This window comes from Adiantum capillus-veneris, chromosome 13 (genome assembly GCF_014529385.1).
Source record: "Adiantum capillus-veneris isolate H3 chromosome 13, ASM1452938v2, whole genome shotgun sequence".
NCBI classification, from domain to species: Eukaryota; Viridiplantae; Streptophyta; class Polypodiopsida; order Polypodiales; family Pteridaceae; genus Adiantum; species Adiantum capillus-veneris.
The window spans coordinates 88,193,530-88,207,106 of NC_140943.1; positions in this window are offsets into that span (position 1 = coordinate 88,193,530).

Sequence of the window (13,577 nt, forward strand, 5' to 3'; positions counted from 1 at the left end):
GGGTGAGCTGTGTCATCTCCTGTCTGCACATAGCCTGACACATCTGGTTTGCGCATATCTCTAAACCACTCTCCACGAGACGTCATGTGATTAGAGGCACCTGAATCCACATACCAAACATCATCTTGGGTGGAATTCTCTGCAGTCATTGTATTCATTACATGCTGCATAACAAACATGCGCTCGTTTTTTCTGTCATCTGCATCTCTGCTAGTAGATGCATAGTTGCCCTGTTCTCTCTTTCTACTTGCTTTTCCCTTTGGACAGTCACGTGACATGTGACCTCTTTCACCACAAGTCCAACATTCTCTACTATCTGGAGTATGTTGCTGCCTGCTTGATCCTGCACCACGACCTCTTTGACTCCCCCTGCCTTGAGATGGTTTCCCCTGCCACCTGTATTGTTTTGATTTGATTGACCTTCCAAAAATTGGCCCCTGCAACCCCTTGGGCCTCGACCACGACCTCTACCTCTACCTCTGTTGGAGTTAGAATAGAAGGCCTGTTCAGAATTTTTTCTGCCATGAGAAGAAGATGTGTCAAGGTTCTTCTCCTCAAGAATAAGCATAGAAATCAAATCTTGGAACACGGGGATGTCGTCTCTTGTATTCATGGAAGACCTAAAATGTACATACTCATCTCCCAGACCATCCAAGCATGCACGGACAATGTCATCGTCTTCCACTGAGACTTTAATAGATCCAAGAGCCTCAATGATACTCTTGATCTTCAAAGCATAATCATTGATGGAGAGGTTGTTCCTCTTAACCTGATTTAGCTCCGACTTTAGTTGAAGCTTCCTGGCCTTGGTGTTCACCTCGAACACTTTGCCTAAGTTTTTCCATGCAATGGAGGGGGTTTCAGCATCCTGTAGATAGCCCATCATGCCATCCGTGATGCTCATAGAAAGCCAATACATCACTTTGCTTTGGCCTTGTTGCCAGTCCCTCAAAGCTTTCCTATGTTCTGCTGTAGCATTTGCCTCGGGAATCTCTGGTTCCTTTTCATTGTCTCCTTCTACATAGTCCCAATAACCTTTTCCTTTTAGGAAATTTGTTATTCTGAACTTCCATGCAGGGTAGTTATTTTTCTCAAGCTTCTCAGTAACAATCTGACTGAAACCGTCAGACATCTTGAAGCACCAAGACAAAATAGCTGCAATCTGCAAAAACCTGCAAATCTGCTGAACCTGCTATCGTGGTTCCTGTAACGCTTTTTACACTCAACGAGTGTCCACAATCAAGCGTTTCACAACCACTGTACTTGTACAGTAAATCTCTGTATACTGCACTTTGGAGACCTGTTCAGAAACTTGTGCGAAAAACCCCTAAAATTTTTTTCGCTGCGCGAGGCGCCTTCGGCATCTGGTCGTGGATTGCGAACGAAGGGATTGCGATGCTCTTGCTCTCTTAGCCTCTCTTGCGTGCACCAGGCTCTGATACCATGTAAAGAATGAGGATGCAAGAGAGCTACACAAGACAAGCACAAAGCACACAGAGATGGAAAGCTTCTTCTTCTTCTTCGCAGAAAAGAGAGTACAAAATGACTAAGTGCTAAAGCTGAAAAGTAGCACATATGTACATGTGGTCACTAAGTGTGAACTCACTAGAAGCGTACTAGGCTGGCACTATAAGTGTAGTCCAGCTGTAGAATCACTGGCAGAGATCCTCCGTGTCGGTCACCTAACGCGCCAGTGAGTAAATGCCGTAAGCGGCCAAGAGCCGTAGTGGATGCCAGCTCAAGGTGTAGAGCTCGACATCTCAACACTTTTGTTGTTATACAGGGGCATGCTAGCACTTCAAAAACTAGTCTTTGCCAAGGTAATGTTGTTGTTGTAGATGGGCCAACAGCTGAGGACCGTGCCACTGTAAGGCTTACTTATCTTCGGCCTTCTATAGATTTGCAACTTTCTAATATTTTCCCTCTCTTGCCATCACAGCTTAGCTTCGTGAATGCACGTAAAGACGATTACCACGCTATTTTTCATGCTCTAGAGATCAATGTGCATCCTATGTTTGTTTCACAAAACATAGGTTCCTTCACAGGTTGAAGCAATACACTCTCAGTCTTGGATATTACTATCCTAGCACACGTCAAAAATCCTCGTCTCAAGCACCGTTTGGAGGAAGCATATAAGGCCCATATTCTTGATGTTGGTCACAATCAAGAAGTAAGTATTGATCTTGCTTTTCCCTTTTCACGACAATAACTCAAGAAAGCTCTAACTCGTCAACTGCCTATACATAGATAACTAGCACACTGCACTTTGTGAATGTGAACTCAATTTTGGTGGAACTTTCTTGTGGTCAATGAAAATCTACCAAGATTCACCACCAACAAGAGGTGGACTTTTGCTCTATTTGCTAAAAATCTACAACTATTGTTTTGGTGCCCAAGCTTAAAGGAAAGATTTTGGCCAACAAAGCTTCCCCAATTGATGTCTCCTTGGCGGATGACATAGTTGACAATACTTAGCTTCGTGAATACATGTAAAGACGATTACCACGCTATTTTTTGTGCTTTGGAGACCAATGTGCATCCTATGTTTGTTGCACGAAACATAGGTTCCTTCACAGGTCGAAGAAATACACTCTTAGTCTTGGATATTACTATCCTAGCACACGTCAAAAGTCCTCGTCTCAAGCACCGTTCGGAGGAAGCATATAAGGCCCATATTCTTGATGTTGGTCACAATCAAAAAGTAAGTCTCGATCTAACTTTTCCTTTTTTACCGCCGCCAAAACTCAAGAAAGCTCTAACTCGCCAGGCGCCTATACATAGATAACTGGCACACTGCACTTTGTGAATGTGAACTCAATTTTGGTGGAACATTCTTGCGGTCAATGCAAATCTACTAAGATTCACCACCAACAAGAGGTAGACTTTTTCTCTATTTACTCAAAATCTACAACTATTGTTTTGGTGCCCAAGCCTGAAGGAAAGATTTTGGCCAACAAAGCTTCCCCAATTGATGTTTCCTTAGCGGGTGACATAGTCGACAAAATATTGCACCTTGCCAAAATTTATTGACTTATATACTTTTGATGTGCTAGATGCACGTGAGCTACTAGCCTCCCTTGTTCGTACTGGCAAATTCGCTGTCAACAAATTAGGCCTCATTACATCTTTTGTCGAAGAGACAAAGTAGTGTTCCTCTACAACATTGAAGGTCCATCATCTCCACGCTGAAGAACACCCTTTGTATTATATTGCTTTCATCCATTGCTCATCTTGTAGATTCCCATCTCTGTTTCTCTCTCTCTCTCTCTCTCTCTCTCTCTCTCTCTCTGTGAAAAACTGTATGTACATGGCTTCCTCAACCAACCGTAATGCATCTTTTGAACAACTCATTCAAAATAATATTGATAGTGCTTTCCTTGCTAATCACCCATGGAATAATAATGTTTTCCTCGTGCTCAATAAAATAATAAAGTCACGCTCGTCATTACAAAAAAACACCAACATCATGATAGAGGCAGTGAGAGTATCATTGGAGCAAACACCAATGATCACACCTTCTCTAGCACATTTGGCTCCCAGTAAACATGATTCTTCCATTTTGACCCAAGTATTAAATAGCCACACATCATCTATTAGTATTGCGCTTGATGTTATCCATGTGTTCTCTTTTAGATTCAGTATTGCATGTGATGTTTATATTTACGGTGTGCCAATAACTTCAGTAAAAAACACAACATTCAATAGTGGAACCGACCCAACGACATTTCCAAAAATCATCATTGTCGATAGAAATGGTAACCTATTTTTTAACTTAAGGAACAACCAATCCTCACACAAATGCAAGCCTCGTACCTGGGACAAAAATGAGACCGAATCATTGACAACTCTGATTCTCCAGCAACCGAATGAACTCCCTATCTCCATCGCTAGACAATTTGCTTGCTTAGTGATAGAACCATCCGAGAAATAGGTGCAATAACATCAAAAATTAAAAAACTTTAAAAAAAAAAACACCCCACAGCTCCATCGAACATAAACATTAAACAAGACTCCCCATCAAAAAAAGCTATACAACAGTACATAGAAACAGCAAACAATGTTTCTATATATCGATGTTATAAATGTGGACGTTTAATGTTTTTTTCACAATTAGCTCAAAAAGGGCGTAAGTCGGCACTTGGGAGATCTAGAAACAATGAGATACACTAAAACTATGTTTGCACTTCATGCGGTCGTAGAAGGCAAGAACATGCTGCACTGCTCACCAATTGAATTCCATAGGATTTAACCTCCCCTTGGATACAGTAGAGAAGCTAAATCATTTAGAAAGCCACCCTGTAAGTCCTAGGCTACCTTTCACAAAAATTAGGGAGCTTACATACGATGGTCAATTTGGGTTGCGAGGTAGCCTTGTTAATGTTTTGGCATCCTTGGGGAAAACACAACAAATATTGCCAAGGTTTATTCATGATGAAGCCTCGATAATAGTGGGTATTAAGCATCGTCTACAATACAATCATTGCTACCTTTTCGGGGTTGTTCGACCATTGCTTACAATGAAAGCCACTGCTCAACTATTACAAACATCTTTATACAAGAACGAAAATATTACTCTAAACAACGAGTGGGTAAGCCATTTCCATAGTCTTCATTGTCCTTTGCCTGATGATTTTTCCGATGACAATCAACCATCAGAAGAAGATGGTCTAGCTATAGATTTCATGCTCCATGGAATTGAGTCATCACAACAAGTAGTAGATCACAGCGACAAAATCTTCTTTGTAGCTCCTGCGGAGGAAAATAATCCTTTGAGTATTTTCAAAGATGAATACTGTGAAGAACTTAGTTTCCCTACTATTTTCTATGGTGAGCCCCGTAAATACCATACACTTACTAAGCATAAATATCAACACGTAGCCCAATGGGAGCTTATGCATAGTGATAGAAGGTTCTCACTAAATTTTAGAGAACCTTTTTTTCAAAACAGTCAAAGTCATGACTCAAAAAATCCTGGGATCCATTTGGATCCGTATGCGCAAAGGCAAGCTAAATCACAATACACTAGTGGCCGCACAGGTTGTTGGAGATACTAACATTGAGAAGGTCTTGTCTTCCCAACTTGGATATCGTGACTTTGAGGCATTGCGAACATCACCTGACTACAAAGAGAAACTAAAAAAAAATGCTTTCGCTATGATTAGACAACTTGGACCACCAACATTCTTCATCACATTTTCTGCGGCTGAGAAACGTTGGAAGCCCTTGAGTAGAGCACTTACTAAGCTCAACCCCATCATGCGTGCAACCACACAGACAGAAGCGTCATACGTATGAGATTTGGTCCGAGCCGACCCTGTAACAACAGCTTGCTTTTATTTGAACCGATTTAACGGGATGAAGAAATTGCTAACCAAGGATATAACCATATTGGGAAAACTCAAAGATTACTTTTTGTTAACCGAGTTTCAGAGCCGAGGTAGCCAGCATGATCATGGGCTCCTATGGATAGAAAATGCTCCTATCTATGGGAAAAATCCCAACGAAGATGTTGTTGAATTCATTGATAAGTGCATAAAAACTGACTCCATGCTCCTTCCTCTAGACTTACAAGAAATTCAAACACACAAGCATAGGAAGACTTGCTTCAGAAAACGCAAGGAATGCCGCTTTGACTTTCCTTGCTACCCAATGCCTTTTACTATGATTTTAGAACCCTACCATTCTCCAGATAACAATATCCAATACAAAAAAAAGAACACAAAAAAATCAAAGATAATCTGCTACTACTAGATTATAAAACAAATATTACATTCGAACAGTGGCTCCTATCTATGGACCTTCGATTTCATGATTACATCGAAGCTATATCATCCACAATCTCATGCACAACACTTTTGTTGAAAAGAAATATCAAAGATATTTACACAAATAACTTCAATCCAACCATTTCAAAGCTATGGGATGCGAATTCAGATATACAATACATTTTAAATGCACACGGAGCAGCTACCTATTGCACCTCATATATAACAAAATTTGATAACATGCTCATTAAAGCAATCAAAGAACAATTTGACTCTTGCATTGAAAACAATGCAACTACATACGATAGACTTCGAAAAATAGGAAACACAATACTAAACACACAGCAAATAAGCTCACAAAAAGCAATATATATTGCACTTTCCCTACCTCTCTACATCGCAACTCGAGAATTTATGTTCATAAACACAAACCCTCCCCACGAGAGAACAATGCTTCTCAAGCGAAAACACCTCCTACAAAACATAGACCCGACTAGCACAGAAATCTTTTACGAAACGAGCATAGACAAATACTGTACACGTCCTGCCCAGCTCAATACCATATCATTGGCAGAATTTGCCTCCATATACAATACAACAAGCAACACATACAAAAAACGTACCAAACCAAAGATTATACGATATGTCAAATACAATGCCGTAAAAAATCCAGATAATTATTATAGAGAACAATGTCTTTTATTTCTACCATGGATAAATAATGAAACTCAACATCTAGCAGATGGACTCACATGGAAAGATGTATACAATCAAAATAAACCGACCATCGATACAAACGAATCCAAATATAACAAAACCACAATACTAAAGGACAACCTTAACACCGACTCACTAGCCACCAATACACCTTCGACATCTACAACGCTATCTAATATTTCCTCCCATATTCGTGTTGATACCTAAATATACAACACCGCCAGCTCCATACACACACTATACCAACCATAAAAATACTAATGTAACCAAACAATATCTATTACAAGAGCATTCTACTAATTAACACACAACAAAGGCTAATATTCGATGATATTATGCTAAGAAAACGTATATTTCCTACAAAACCAATCCATATTTTCCTTACTGGAGGCGCAGGCACAGGAAAAACTTTCACCCTCCTTTTGATTGTCTAAGGACTTCTACGTTTCTATAACCACAGATCACATTCCAACCCAACAACAACAAAAGCTTTGCTAATGGCATACACGGGAAAGGCTGCGTTTAACATTGGTGGCACCACTATCCACTCAGCCCTCCACTTGCCACTGCTCACATCATCTAATACTTCCCTATCACCTGAGATACTGAATGAGCTACGACTACTTTATCACGACCTACAGCTAGCCGTTTTCGATGAAGTCTCCTTGATTGGGACCAACGTCTTCTCTATGGAAGACTCTCGCTTGCGTGCAATAAAAAACAACTACGACCTTCCATTTGGTGGTGTTGATGTTGTCTTATGCGGCGATCTTTGTCAAGCGAGTCCTGTGCGCAACTCTTGGATTTTCTCCAGGAAACATCAGCTGCTTGAAGATATCTCACCCTCTTTCTGGCATGACCACATAAAGTCTTATGAGTTAACAACCACCATGAGACAAACTAACAAGAAATTCATCGACATACTCAATAGGATACGCGTTTCAAAGCACACCAACGAAGACATTTTATACCTCAATACATATTACATGCGCACAGTACCTCATCCAGCCATCGTCTTCCACCTTTATTATGCAAACAAAGATAAAGACCTACACAACCAACATATTTTCAACACTACCAGAGGGACACCACTATTTAGTGAAGCACAAGACACAAGGGCAAAAAATTGCAGCAAAACTATTCAAATACCAATAGATCCAAAATTGACAGCAGGTCTTCACAAAAAACTTCACTTGAAACCAGGCCTAATTGTAGAACTTTATGCTGGAAATATTGACATTCTAGATAGCCTAGTCAATGGAGCCGACGGTATATTCAAAGCAATAACACAAAACTCCACGACACAAACCATCCGGATTCACTTTCAAACCACTAAAGTAGGCCAAAAAACTAGGTATGAAAACCAACAACTATACATTACATCAATAGATAGGCAATGGACACCAATCCAAAAAATAACACGTGAGTTTCAAATAGGAAAGAACTTCCTGAACACTATTACTAGAACACAATTCCCAATTCAACCTGCAGTTGCTAGAACCATACACCGTGCACAAGGCTTGACACTGGACACCTTGGCTTTCGATCCAACCAACATTTGAAGTCACGGCCTCGTGTACACTGCCCACTCCCGCGTAAGAGATCCCAACAACCTTTACCTCCTGGGAGAATTAACTTCCAACCATATTAAAGTAGACCAAACAGTCCTAGCTGAGTTACACCGCCTCAAAACACATGCCACTTGGCAACCTACATAGCTTAACCTCCACTCTTTGCCCGTCAATCACTTGATAATACAATCTCTTAACATTGTATCCATAAAGAAACACCACAAAAACCTTATTCATGATAATAGCTTAATGGCCTCCCACATTCTTTGTCTCCAAGAAACAAAACTACGACATCCTAACACAGTGGCCATAAAAGGTTACACACACACTCAAACAACTGGCCCCATGGGAGTATCCCTCTTCACATCAAAGAAAAACATACATTTACAACACCACATCATCATTTCCACGAATGAAATAGAATGCATTACATCGCTCCTCATCACACCACATAACCCACCAATAACCCTAATAACATTGTACCGCAGACCCTCAACTCCACTTCCTTTGCTCCTGCAAACATTAACCACACTACTCACACCTCACCTCCAACACACCCCTACCATTTTACTCGGTGACTTCAACATCAATGCTAAATAGCAAACACCTAAATACCTTGCACTTTCTAACCTTCTCTCCACACACAACATGACACAACATATAACCAAAAACCACAACAATCTACGATTCAACTTTGGATCGCATTTGGACTACAAATTCCTTCACTAACATAACAACAGGCACTAACTTTTTGTTCTGGTCAGACCACTCCATTATTTACTTACTACTCCCACTAAACTCCAAAAACACATTTCAATGCTCCCCTCTTCCTACTTCCTAAAATCACCTCCACAAATCCTTCCATCGGCAGGCCCTCGTGGTCCCTCACCTTGTTGTTTTTAGCAATTATGAGTAGGGATGATATAATCTCTCTTTTTGAAAGAGTATTGCCTAAAAAAACGCTAAAAGAAAAACCACAACCTATAAACAATCCATTTTCTTTGCTTTGATTTTTCTTGGGTAAGTATATCTTTTTCTTTTTTGCAATACTCACTCCAATTAGAGTGAATGATGATTATATTGTTAAGTATGGAGCCTCATTTACCCCTCGTAATTTTTTTGTATTAAAAATGCACATTTGTAAAGCCCTCATTATGAGGAGAAGCCATCATGCATGAAGAAAATCACTCATCGGAAAACAAAAAATTCACGGTCAATTTTGGCGGAATATTTCTCTTCGTCGGAATATTATGAGCGATCGATGATCGAAAAGTGGTCAAGAAACAGTTAATCGGTTGGCCAATTGGCCGGTGGTTGATAGTCAATGGTCAATGGCCGGTGGTCGAAAGTCAATGGCCGGTGGTCGATTGCAAGGTGGACTTGTCTTCTCAAGGGCAGTCACATATGGATGCATTGAAGAGTCCAACTTGGACTTGTCTACACAAGGGCGGCTACAAGCTGCCTCTTATGAGAGAGAGCAACCTAATCATTTGTTGCGCAGAGAGAGAGAGAGAGAGAGAGAGATGAAATAAAATGAAATATTAACTTCCACAAAAGGCAAATTCATTACAAATTGGTGAATCTGATACCATGTCTCAGTACAAGAAAGAGATACTAAAATGAATCTAGATGTGCTACTAGTTGGAACTATGTGGGATATATAATGTGACCATTGATATAATGGGTGCCCAATATAAGAGGGTAATATAATGTGTGTGAGTGTGTGAGCTCTCTCTCTCTCTCTCTCTCTCTCTCTCTGTTTCACTTGGAGTTCGCTCGGTTTTTGTGTTCGTTCAATAAACTTTGCTCGGTGCTTGGTAAGACTCCTGGTATTGTATGCTTAGGTTTGGATATAAGCTAAAAATTGATCATGTTCATTGAAGAAATTGAGCAATATTGGGCATAATACATTTCTAGCTCAAAATGAGTCCGATTTTTGTAAAATGGATTTTTTTCCTTGGCTTTGTGTTGTTATTTATTGGGGGTATTAGGTTTCCCAAAACTCAAGAAAGGTGCAATACATAGTGATGAGTCTATATGCACAATCAAACTTTCTTCTATTGCATATACATTGCCAAAAAAATTGATCAAAGTGTAAAATTTGACCATAAATCTATATGCCATGATTTTCATAAATAGGCCATAACTTCAAATACATAGAGTATCCATGCATCAAAATCGTTTGAAAACCTTTATAATAATGAAGGCTACTTATGTATCACCCTAGAACTAACTAAAAGGAATTTTAGGGTGGTCTATGGCCAATTTTATGAAAAATGAAAAAACCAACATATGCTTTTTGACACAGTTTATGTTTAAAAGTACTTATAAAAAACAATTCTAGGAATGGAATCCATAGCCCAAAAAAATTCATTTTTTTTTTCACTTCATAAGCTATCTGTGTGGATAAAAGACTCTCTAAGGCCTCATTGACATACCTTGCAATAATTCTAGGAAACTGCTGCAAGACCAACACAACTGAAGAGACATGCTAGAATACAGAGCTAAAGAATGTCGAACCTACGATAAGATGGGCCAGGCCAAGGGCCAAGACACACATGTAGTACAAGGGAGCCTATATTTAGCATGCGAAGGGCCTATATTAGGCATGCTTGGGTGGAGAGTTGCATGTGCTAGTGCCTAGGCGCTTAGACTAATATCAGAGCAACATAGGGGAGAAGGACAACCATGGAGACGGAGAAGTATTGACTTGAATCCTCTCTCTCTCTCTCTCTCTCTACCCTAAGTCTCGTCTAATTTTGTTCATCTTGCACTGCCTCCCCCCAGGGCGAGGGGCAACCCTGGGGGGGGGGGGGGGGGGCATTAGTCTCTCAACATGTCCCAACCTTTCAAGCTACAACCATAGGGTTTCTTGGTTTGACATGTTGCAACATTGCCTGCCCATTGTAGGCCAAGAAGCCAGCATTGACCTGGTTCCTGTGTTGGTGCAGGCATAGTTGTGCTCTCCCTATGCAAACCTACTCTGCCTATGCAAACCCGACATGACTTGTCTCTTGGTCTGATGGGCTACAGCACTGGCTATCCATTGTAGGCCAAGAAGACAGCAAATTGACTTGGTTCCGACGTAGTTGCAAGCATATGCATGCAATACCTGGTCTATGTTCTGTGTATGCAAACCCGTAATGATTGTGTCATGCCCACAATATGCCAACCATCAAGAAACACGACCTGGTTCTTGACAAGATATAGACAAGCAACTCGATTTGAACCTCCTACTCTGTTTTGATGGACTTAACCACTCCCACAGGGGCCTTGATCATGTCTTCCCCTAGTACTCTAGCATAGAGCTGCAAGAGCTTTCTTTTGATGGCAGCCGCGCTAAAAAAGGACCCTTTTGCCCGTCAAGATGCTGTTAAGTATGGAGCCTGATTTACCCTTGTAATTTTCTGTGGTAAAAGCTCACATTTGTAAGGCCCCCATTATGAGGAGAAGGCATCATGCGTGAAGGAAAATCACTCACCGGAAACCAAAATTTTCACGGACAAGAATCAGGGGCAACTTTAGAGGCCTCGGGGGCGGAGGCCCCTGAGACTTTTTTTTTTCACCGGGATATTCCTTTTCGCCGGAATATTATGGCCGGATGGCGGCCGGAAAGTGGTCGAAAATCAACCGGTCAGTTGGCCGGTAGTCAATGGCCGATGGCCGATGGTCAGAAGTCAATGGCCGGTGGCCGATGGTCGGAAGTCAATGGCCGGTGGCCGAATTCAAAAGCGGACTTGTCTTCTCAAGGGCGGCCACACATGGGCGGATTGGAGGGTCCGATTTGGACTTATTCGCACAAGGGCGGCTACACATGGCTGTCTCTCATAAGAGAGGGCAACCCTTTTGGCCTATAAAAGGAGGCCATTTCTACACACATTTCATAGTGTGAAGTTGATGCAACAAGGTGAGTGTGAGGTGGTGAGAGTGAAGCAAGGCGGGAGCTCTATCAAGGGTTTAATCCCTTTGTAAACTACTTCTTCTTTTGAAGTGCTAAAGCCATTGAGTGGCTGCGTTCCCGTGGACGTAGCCCACATTGGGTGAACCACGTATATCGTGTGTACTCTCTCTCTCTCTACTCTATAATCTCTTGTGTGTGAAATCTATCTCTCTCCATTAAGTAATCTACTCAAAAATCTATTTAGCTACGTCTTATTTTCTAACAGATGCACGGATTACAATGTTGGAGATGCACATCAAGAGCTAATCAAGGAGAACGCGTCGCTTAAGCAATGCTTGCATTTTCTTGAGGAAGCAAAAGAAACAAAGAGTCAAGCTTTACTTGCAAAAGCTCACAAAGTTGAAGCTTCCCTCACCAAAACTGTCATGGTGGTACAAAAAGAACTGCATGAGGTAACGCACAAGAAGCTCGATACACAAATACAAAAAGTGCTACAGGAAAACCGATGGAAAAAGTCTCTTGGTCTCAAGGTCAAGATTGGAGGGCTCAACTCCCCATGGTCCACCGAAGAAGACACACTCAAGGAAGCCATCACCAAGCTCAATGATATTCTCCAACCAATCCACATCAAGCCCGATTCCATCTCCAAGATCAATGATACAAACAAGGCAGTTCCACCCCAACAATGTATTCTTACATTCAAGGACAAAGAAGCAGGGATTAAACTACTACAACAATCTCGCCTCCTCAGGGGAAGTACGTTTTGGATTGCCTAGGAACTGACTCTACATCAACCCAAGCTTAAAGCTAGTGAGCTCAAGAAGATGCACGAAGCTCGTAAACAAGGTAAATGGGTTGGCTACCGAGGCGATAAAGCCATTATCCAGAAGTTTTGAACTCCTAAACTGGCATCTCCATCTCTTGAACCCCCTTAGGATCTTCTATTTTCCTTTTACCTCTTTTCCCTTCCAATGGACCCTTAGTGCCTAATTGATATGTATCTCTTTGAAAACCCCATTGTAACAATCTCTTTTTGGTCCCATGGGTCATATGTGACATCCGAGGACGATAATAAAATCTCTCTCTCTCTCTCTCTCTCTCTCTCTCTCTCTCTCTCTCTCTCTCTCTCTCTCTCTCTCTCTCTCTCTCTCTTTGGCTTTGCAAAGCCCATGGTGAGCATGCAATAAATCGCTCCTATTCGTAAGGGATACAAGTCGAGTAGGGAGGAGAGCAGGGAGGAACTTTGACTCGTGGGCAACAACAATTGCCCCTTGCATACACAATGGGATGAAGGTTCAAAGAACCATTTGTAAATCTTCTTGGCTTGAAGGGGTGTGTTGCCATCCTCAACAATTCTCATTTCTACACAGGCTCGTGAGGAGGCTCTGTTAGGCCATTGGCTCGTCTTGTTACCTTTGCTCCTCTGCTTTTGCAGACGGCCAACATTGCTTCCATGAAGTTTTTTTGAGCTCATACTAGGGTTTACACACAAAGTATGATTCCCACCCTGCAAACGAGTGCAAGTTGAATTTTATGCTTTGATTTTGGATCTTCATGCTCTCAAGTTAGCCAAGATTTAGCACATGGATGCTCAAAAATTGGTAGCATTTAAAGTAGCTGTAT